Below are 9838 nucleotides of genomic sequence, written 5' to 3'. Positions count from 1 at the left end.
ATTTTCTGCCCTAATTCAGCAAAACGTGTTTTTCCGTTTTACATGATAAAATTCAATTTTCAGATTATTCTAACTCAACATCACCAATATTAAAAGGATACATCAAGTTTTCAGAATAATCAACACAACCCATAACAGATAATCACACCAAAAAAATAGTGCAGGTTTTCAGAAAAACAAACTTTGCATGTAATTCAAAACTTGCATATAGAACATGATATTAATCCTTATGGTTTATCCTAATTATTTAATTAGACGTGAGTAAGCTCTGATACCAATTGATGGAATATATACCACAGCGGAAACAATAAGAGAATCTTATTCACGTGTAATCTAAACAACTAGCACGTATGGAGATTTTAGGATTACCTCTTGAAGCGTAAACACAACAAATCTAGGTCGTTCTCCAGTTCCTCAGTTGAAAACACACTAGCAGATTTCCACAGTCTTCTACTGTGTTACCCAAACAATAACCGAAAAAAGAGAATTTTGGGTGGGCAAAATTCTAGTAGAAACCGCAGTCAGAATCATGTGTAAAAAACGTCCAGCCCTTATATCCATATATATAGCTGCGATTTTTAGGTCAAAACCGTTTTCAAAACCTGTTAGGTTTCCTTCTCCCACTAAGGGACGGTTTCCACGTTTTCTTTCCCACTAAGTAACAGTTTTCACTATTTTCTATTATTTAGGCACAGTAGGGACCACATAATTTAATTAACAAGGCTTCCTATTATGATATTAATTTCGAAATTCTGAAACTAATTTCCATCATAATAAATTACGAATTATTCCACTAAAAATTCGTAATTGCACTCCTTAGTTCAATTTCGAAATTCTTCCATAAAACCTTATCTAACTCCCCATGTTAAGATTCAGATACTAATCAATCAAATTAAATTACTGACTATTTAATTTATTGATTACTTCCTTTAGACTTACACTTAACTTATTTCATGTGTCGGATACAAAATCAACCGGTCGGGTTTACACATGAAAACTTATAAGCTTTCATAAAGGAGTATCATCAATCTCAAAATTGAGACATGGATTCCATCAACTAATTATTACTTCGCCAATGTATATCATTGTTATCCAATTACCAGGCTTATTGACTCGCGAAAGAATCTCGCCTTTTAATAAATCAAAAAACAAGTGACATACACAGCTAATAATAATTATATCAGGATTAAGAGTATAAGTACATTAAATGGACTAGAGAAATTATTTTATAAAGTCAGTATAAAATACTCATCTCTACTTGATCCGTTCAATACATACAAAATGTACTAGCACAAGAAGTTGGAATTAAATCATTCCCATAATCAAGATAAATTATATTTAATCTTGTGCTACAATCATTCCGATGATTTGTCCAATTCCATCATTAGATTGTGAACATTAACTTTTATGTCTTACAAGAACCGATGATTTAATCTTCCGTGTATAAGCTAAACTCTATACACTAAATCATCTACTATGTAAGCAATGGACGCACAAACCAACACATGATCTATTTAAAATGAAACTTTATTGAATTTAAACAAGTAAATAAATAATTGTTCATAAAGAATACTATAACAATACGCATGGTTTATAGTATATTCTAACAGATGGCGAGGCCGCCACGGACTGCATGCTAGGGGGTGGGTGCTGAAGTGCGAGAGAGCAGTGAGTTGCATGGTGTATAATTTTAAATTTGGAATAGCCGTTTTACTAGTAGTAGAGAATAATGGTTGAGAGCTTAGAGTTGGCCAATTTCTCCTATTTGGGGGAAAAATGAATATAGTTTGACCTGAATGTTGAGTACATAACATATTGCATAAATCCCATTTCAATGAGGGGGGGAAAAAGGAAAACGAATACTGAACAAATTTTATAACACTTCAATCGTTTCTTTTTTCCTTTTGAATAGGACTAATTTTGGTCCTTAGTTATTGGTAAATAAATTTTAATTTTAGCTCTTGTAATATCTGATTAAACATATTTATCCGATCCTTTACTTAATTGAAATATTTTACTTAATTGAAATATGCAATTTTTTAGCTGTTTGATTTAAATATTCATAAATTTATCATAATTATTAACCATTCAACCATTTAATTACTTATGTGTTATGTTAACCTTGTATTGTTACTTCATATTTGACGGTAATATAATTCTAAAATTAGTCCAAATATTATATGCTTCCTACATAAAATGACAAAAATCAAGGACACATTTCAATTAAATGAAGATTGAATGTACTTAATTAGAAATTACAAGGACCAAAACTAAAATTTACTAATAATTGAGGGACCACAAGTGACATTATCCCTTTACTTTTTTTTTTTTGGGTGTAATTATTGGTAATCAAATGTTTAGGATTGTTTTTTATATTTTCTAATGTGAAATTTAAAGAATGGTAAAGTGACAGCTAACGAGTGATGTGTCCTAACTCGGACTAGAGCTTTGATCTTCCAGTTATATGTATTTTTTGACCAATTTAAAGACATAGTTCAGTTACTTTAGTTACTTTAGTGTGTTAAAAAATAATTTTATGATTTAACCGGCATAATGAGTAAAAATCAGTGATCGTATCGGTAAGTAAAACGTACCCTTCTAAGAAGGTCTATTAAAAAGTGTCATAAAATAGTATTCTTTTTCTGATAAACTTTTCCAAAAAGCTTTCCATTGGAGAAATCAACAAAACAAATGCCATATGAAATCTTGTAAATTCTGAAATTAATTTTTTTTGTTTTTTGGAAAATATCGTTCTTCTTAATAAGGAACTAACTCAACTCATTATGAGAGGAAAATAGTAATAGATTTAAGTTTTAGATAGTACTCGTATAAACTTCTTTATATACTATTAATGTAGTTTAACGTGCAATAATTAGTTAATTGTTATTTTTATCAGTTTAAGAATTAATATTGATCATAAACATTACATGTGCTGACTGTTTAATTACCTAATAAATTATATAATTGTAAAAATATTTTTCACACGTCAGCGCATCTATTAGAGAGGCAGTGAATTCGATCCATTTGAAGGGGAGGGAATGAGATTTGGTTAAAAAATAGCTAGATTTATAAGTGGTAATTGCAAAATAGTCACCGTTTCAAAAGTAATCATAATTTAATCACTTTTCATATAATGATAAGTCTGAACGAAAATACTGTTCAAAATTTGAAAAACATTCCAGCATAATATACTGGAGTTCCAGTACGATACACTGGTCCAACATAATATGCTGGAAATTTATATACATGTGCTCCAATCTTCAGTATATTATGCTGAAACTTTCTATGTGTCATGCTGGAAGTCATACACAGGTGCATCAATCTCCAGTATATTATGCTGAAATTTTCCGTGTTGCAGCAAAATAGTGGCTATTTTTCAATAACTTTACAAACGCTGGCTATTTTTCAATTACTAGTCCGAAAACTGGCTAGCCCATGCTATTTTCACGAGGGAATGGAACTATTAAGAAGTTTACGTGAGATGGCATCAGAATTCTTCAATTAAATATAATCAACAAGATATAAAACTTAAAATAAATAAATACCCAACATGACTATAAAGTATGAACATCTCCCTTTTGTTGATCAGCCAAACTATAGCTACTTGGCCATTACATAGGCTAGGATTATCAATTATGCATTTAAAGATTTTGAAGTGTACAAGCTACAATTTAATGTGCTAATTGAATGAACTTGCAAGAGGACTTTCAATGTGTAATTAATAACTTGCTCCATGCATGGTCCACATTTTCAGTTAATTCAAAGACCGAAATAGAAAAATCAAGATAATTCTAAACTTGCTCCGTAGTCCTCTTTCTCTCTATGTAGAAATTGTAAAAATAGCACGATCTAGCCAGTTTTCGGACTGGTCATTTAAAAATTGTCAGCATTTACCAAGTCAATAAAAAATAGTTACTATTTTGTTGCAACAGAGACCGATCCAGTATAATATACTGGAGTTCGGTGCACATGTATATGAACTTCTAGATATTATGCTGGAACTCCAATACACGGAAAGTTCCCGCATAATATACTGGAGATTCGAACACTTGTGTATGAACTTCCAGCATATTATACTGGACCGATATACTTTGCTGAAACTCCAGTATATTATGCTGGAGTTCTAGTGTATTTATGTTGGAACTCCATCATATTATGCTAGAGTTCCAACATACTTATCCTGCAACTCCAGTATAATATGCTGGAATTACCTCCCGATGGTCCAAATTACCGTGTGATGATGGCAATGAGTTCAAGAGCAAGATGACTTTATTTTTCTCCTAGATTTTTACTCCGAGTTTGGCGAGCTGTGTGATTAGTCCGTTAAATACATTTAAATGTGATTTTTACCTTCACCCATGTGTAGGGTGTATAATTGCTTCTTCAAGTACAATTTATTTGTCACCATTTTGGACATGTATAGTCTTTCCAGCCTTGTCCAAATGCCACATGCGGTATTTTCATCAATGATGTTATTTACCACATCATTTGATACATGCAACCTGATTACACTAGCATCTTTTTCATCCAAGTCAGCCCAATCCGCAGCTGTCATTGTATTAGGCTTCTTTGCATCAACATCTAGTACCTTGTGTAATCCTTGTTGGATAAGTAGAACCCTCATCCTTCTTTTTCATGTTGAAACTGCCGCTATCTCCGTTGAATTTTACTACCTCATACTTTACCCCTTATGTAAAATGGGTTGGGGTGATGACATGGCATGACATATGGTGTCCATCTCACCAAAATGTCAATATCATGTAGGATTGGTGTCCATCTTGGACATTGTTAGCAGATGAAGGGTATACTTGAACCATTTGGGTAATGAAGCGGGTACTTATGTGCAAATAATATAACGGAAAATAAAATTGATCATTGTTGCATCATAGAGGGATAAATTTGACCCTTATCCCTACTTTAAAGGGTTGTGTATAACTCCGATGAGATTACGCTGGAATCTAATCAAATGCCATCTAGTTGAAGTCATCTGTCCTGACATGTTTATTTATAAACGCACGTTTGCATTTAAGCACAAAATAAATATCAGATTGATCCATAAAAAAACATTTGCTAGGATATAAATAATAAATTACTACTTGTTTCTTAAAGGAAATTGTGACTCTTTTTTTGGTTCATCTCACTGATTTTTGTGCATATTTTGCAAGGATCTTTCCCAAACCATGAGAGAAAAGAGATAGAAGATGAATATAGGGAGAGAGAGGGAGACGACAATGAGAGATAGATGGGGTTACGGGAGAGAAAATATATAGTAAAATAAGTTTTTCAGGATTTAATTATATAATGCCAGTTTTTTTGAGCTACCTTTGTCAAACATAATCAACAACATAGTCAGTATTATCCCACATTTTGGGGTCTGGAGAGCGTAGTGTGTATGCATACCTTATTCCTACCTTGTGAGGATAGAGAGGTTTTTTCCAATAGACCCCCGACTCAGGAAAGCATAAGCACCACTTTAATAAAAATATAGACACGAAGGGACAGTACCAAAAAGCCATATAAAAGCAGAATAAAAACAACAAGATAGTAAGTCGATCAACAATGAAAAAATACAATGGTTAGTCATAAAAACCTACTACCAACAAAAAACGAGACCGCGTGCCAATACTACTGTTATGAACATTCTAGACTACATATTCTACTACCCTAATCCTCGACCTCCATACCTTTCTATCAAGGGTCATGTCCTCAGTCAGCTGAAGTTGCGCCATGTCTTGCCTAATCACCTCTCACCACCTTTTCTTTGTCCTACCTCTACCTCTCCATAGGCCCTCCAATGTCAACCTCTCACTCCTCATTACTGGGGCATCTGTGATCCTCCTCTTCACATGACCAAACCACCTAAGCCGCGATTCCCGCATTTTGTCCTCAATAGGGGCCACACCCACCTTATCGTGAATAACCTCATTTCTGATCCTATCTAACCTGGTGTGCCCGCACATCCATCTAAACATCATCATCTCTCTACCTTCTTCTTCTGAACATGAGCGATCTTGACTGGCCAACACTCATCCCCATACAACATCGTTGGTCTGACCACCACTCTGTAGAACTTACCCCTAAGTTTTGGTGGCACATTCTTGTCACACAAAACACCGGAAGCAAGTCTCGATTTCATCCATCCCGCCCCAATAGGATATGTTACATCTTCATCAATCTATCCATCATCTTGTATAATAGACCCAAGGTACATAAAATTACTTCTCTTAGGGATGACCTGCGAGTCCAGCCTCACCTCCCCTTCTCCTCCTTGAGTCTCGCCACTAAACTTATACTCTAAGTATTTTGTCTTGGTCATGCTCAACTTGAAACCTTTAGATTCCAGAGTCAGCCTCCATACCTCTAATTTCACGTTCACACCATCTCGTGTCACGTAAATCAATACAATATCATTTGTAAATAACATGCACTACGGCACCTCTTTTTGGATGTAGTACGTCAGTACGTCCATCGTCAGAACAAACAAAAAAGGCTTGAGTGCCGACCCCTGATGCAACCCCATCATAATCGAAAAATGGTCTGAGTCCCCACCCACCGTCCTCACATGGGTCTTTACTCCATCATACATGTCCTTAATCAACCTAACGTACTCAACAGGTACACCTCTAGCCTTCAAATATCTCCACAAAATCTCCCTTGAAACTTTATCGCACGCCTTTTCTAAGTCAATGAACACCATATGTAAGTCATTCTTTCTCTCTCTATACTGCTCCATTAATCTCCTAACAAGGTGGATGGCTTCTATTGTCGAACGCCTCGGCATAAACCCAAACTGATTCTAGAAAATAGACACACTCCTCTTCACCCTTGGCTCTACCACTCTCTCCCAGACTTTCATAGTATGGCTAAGCAGCTTGATACCCCGATAGTTATTGTAATTTTGGATATCACCCTTGTTCTTGTATACAAGAACCATCGTGCTCCACCTCCACTTTTCGGACATCTTCTTCGTTCTAAAAATGACACTAAATAACCTAGTGAGCCACTCCAAGCATGCCTTGCCCGCACTCTTCTAAAACTCCACCGGGATTTCATCCGGCCTGGTCGTTTTGCCCCTACTCATCTTGCACATAGCCCCCCCCCCCAACTTCATTAGCTCTAATCCGCCTACAATACCCAAAGTCCCAAAGACTCCTGGAATGTTCCAAATCACCCAGTACAATGTTTCTGTCTCCCTCCTCATTCAAGAGACTATGAAAGTAGATCTGCCATCTCCGAGGAATAAGTCCCTTATCCAACAAAACTCTACCTTCTTCGTCCTTGATGCACTGCACTTGGTCCAAGTCACGTGCCTTCCTTTCTTGCGCCTTGGCTAACCTGAACAGCCTCTTATCCCTACCTATGCCCTCGAGTTCCTCATACAAACGACTAAAAGCTGTAGTCTTGGCCACCGTTACTGCCAGCTTTGCCTCTTTCTTAGCCAACTTATAATGCTCCATATTCGCCATCTTCTCCTCATCTATACTTTCCACTAGCTTCAGATATACTGCTTTCTTGGTTTTAATTTTTCCTTGCACCTCTCTATTCCACCACCAGTATCCCTTGTGACCACCCGAATAACCCTTTGAGACCCCTTATACCTCTCTCGCGGCTTTCCTAATGCACTGCACAGTCGTGGTCCACATAGCGCTTGCATCCTCACTACTCCTCCAAACCCCCATAGTCACAAGATTGACCCCCAATTCATGTGTTTTAACTTCCGTCAAGGCTCCCCACTTGATCCTATATTGGCTATACATCGCCATCTTCCTCTTCTTCCTCATGATCTCAAGGTCCATGACCAGGAGCCTATGAAGGGTCGAGAGATTCTCACTCGGAATGACCTTGAGTCCGTGCAAAGACCTCTATCGAACTTCCTACAGAGTAAATAATCAATTTGAGTCTCAGCCACCGAACTCCAAAAGGTGATCAAGTGCTTCCTCTTCTTCGGAAAACTCGAGTTTGCTAACACCAAATCAAATGCTCTATCAAAGTCCAGCAGAGACGTTCCTCCTCCGTTTCTATCTCCAAACCAAAGCCACCACGCACATTATCATACCCCCCCCCCCCCAAACGTCTCTCCAATGTAACCGTCAAACATAATCGAAGGTTAAAAATTTTATGTTATCACCTCATGTTGATTTCTCTTTTTTTTTTCTTTCATCTCATTTTTAGATCTTGGGAAAATCATGCGACACATCTAACATTTATACTGTATTTGCCATTTGTAGCTATACTTTCAGCAAATTTACCATCTGTAGCTATATTTGAATTTTATATTAAATCCATAAAATAAAAGATTAGTTGTTTTGAACTGAAACAAGAGAGCAACAAACTCTCGTAGCATAGTTGGTTAGAGCGTCTGCTTAGTTAGCGGAGGTCTTGAGTTTTGCTCTCAACAAGAGAATTTTATTTATTTATATTTCTCTATTTTGCTTTAGTTGTATTTGTTTTGTGAACGAATACAGTTGATACAAGTGGTATCTTTTGTATACACCCTTATATTTTGCCTTGGTTACAGTTGATACATGTTATATTCATTTGCGCGAATGAATACAATTGATATAAGTTGTATTTGTTGCTTGAACGAATACAATTGAGACAGGATGTGTTTGTTGCGCATTTAAAAACAAGTGATACAAGTTAGTAACAATTGAATAGTAGCTACGAATGATAATTAGGCAAACTAGTTACTAGGCTACAATCTCTAGTGCTTTATAAAAAGGGATTTTTCGTATATGCACGAGATTTTAAACTTATTTATCCGGTTTTGTCTAAGTTTTCCTATTTACGAAAAGTAACTATGTTTTTTTACAAAACATATACAAATTCGTTCAAAATCTACAGTAGATCTATAATTTATCTACAACTTAAATATAAATTTTTTGTATAGAATCCGGTCAAAAACTACAATTTACATATAATTTATATGCAATTATGTTAGTTGTATATATTTTGTATGCAGTTTCTACACCCGACATACAAAATATATACAATTTATTTATGTCTTCTTTTTTGAGTTTCAATCTGAAATTCCAATCAAAACTACCTCGAATCTTTACCAAATTCTCTCAGATATAAACTCCAAGGGTATTTTCAATCATTTGCAACAATACTCAATCCCAACAAATAACTAGTACGATTAATGATTTCATTTTGCTTTCCCAGGCCATCAAAGAATATGGTAAGTTGATGTTTATACAACAAATTTTAGGCCCTTAAAGGCTATTATTTCTAGTCTTCCAGATCGGTTTTCATGAAACTTATAGTATGTGCAATGCAAAGACAAGCAAAGTTCTGGGCTTGCATATGTGTGGAGATGATGCCAGAAATTGTACAACTCGCAATTTCCTTTAATTCGTTGGTGCATGTTTCAAATTGATTATAGAATATGCGTGGTAACGTTTTTTGCTGATTGACATGAGTTTGAAAAGGTTTGATTGTTTGAATTTGGGAGACAGAGAAAATAGGGAAGACTAGATTCTAACACGTTATTTTGTATTTAATTAATAAATTATATATCAACTTGTAATTAAGTTAAAACTTTAATATTGAGAGTAAGTAAGTTTCAGAAGTATATAAGAGCCCGTTTGGATTGACTTAAAAAAGTAGATTTCAGCAAAAATAGCTTTTAAGCCAAAAAGTTGTAAGTTGTGGTTGCCCAACTTCGTGCTTTTAGCTTGTTTTAAGCAATTTTTAACTTATTTTAAGTATTTTTTAACTTTGCCAAATACTGAAAAAAGCTTTTAAAAAGCTTAAAAGGTGATTTGACCACCTTAAAAGCCAATCCAAGCACCATCTAAGTAAAAATATGAAGATTAAATGCCCGTTTCGACATAAA

The sequence above is a fragment of the Nicotiana tabacum genome, chromosome 5, assembly GCF_000715075.1.
Source record: "Nicotiana tabacum cultivar K326 chromosome 5, ASM71507v2, whole genome shotgun sequence".
NCBI classification, from domain to species: domain Eukaryota; kingdom Viridiplantae; phylum Streptophyta; class Magnoliopsida; order Solanales; family Solanaceae; genus Nicotiana; species Nicotiana tabacum.
The sequence above is the reverse complement of the archived record's forward strand: the minus strand, read 5'-3'. Positions refer to the sequence as shown.